The sequence below is a fragment of the Panthera leo genome, chromosome C1 (genome assembly GCF_018350215.1).
Source record: "Panthera leo isolate Ple1 chromosome C1, P.leo_Ple1_pat1.1, whole genome shotgun sequence".
Classification (NCBI taxonomy): Eukaryota; Metazoa; Chordata; class Mammalia; order Carnivora; family Felidae; genus Panthera; species Panthera leo.
The window spans coordinates 6,431,371-6,431,989 of record NC_056686.1 but is presented as its reverse complement, the minus strand read 5'-3'; positions in this window follow the sequence as shown (position 1 = coordinate 6,431,989).

Below are 619 nucleotides of genomic sequence, written 5' to 3'. Positions count from 1 at the left end.
GCAATGCAAACGTATTATCTTACAGTCCTATGGGTCAGAGGTGCCGCGTGGGTCTCCCTGGGCTAAAACCACAGGGTTGCAGGGCTACGTTCCTTTCCAGGGCAGCCCTTTTCTGGCTCATTTGGGTGCCTCCGGAAGTCAGTTCCTTGTGGTTTAGGACTGAGATCCCCGTTCCCTGGCTGGCTGGCTGTCCGCTGAGGGCCATTCGCAGCTTCCAGAAGCTACCACATTCCCTGGCATATGGTCCCTTTCCTCAGTCTTCAAAGCCAGCCACAGAGGGTTGAGCGCTTTGATCTCGCCTCCGTTTTGGGGTTCATGTTTCTGACCCTTCTGGGAAAGGGCCTCTACTTTTTAGAACCCATATATTAGATTGGGCACACTTGGATGACCCAGGATCATCTCCCATCTCAGAGTCCGTATCCTCAGGCACATCCGCAAAGTCTCTTTTGCCGTGTAAGGTGACATGAGCACAGGTTCCAGACATTAGGGCCTGGACATCTTCAGGGAGTCATTATTCTGCCTACCGCCAACTAGAACTTTCCAGACTCCTAAACCCTCTTGATTGTCCAGGATCTTTACCACATGACTTTTTACAAATACCTTTACTAAAATATAATTC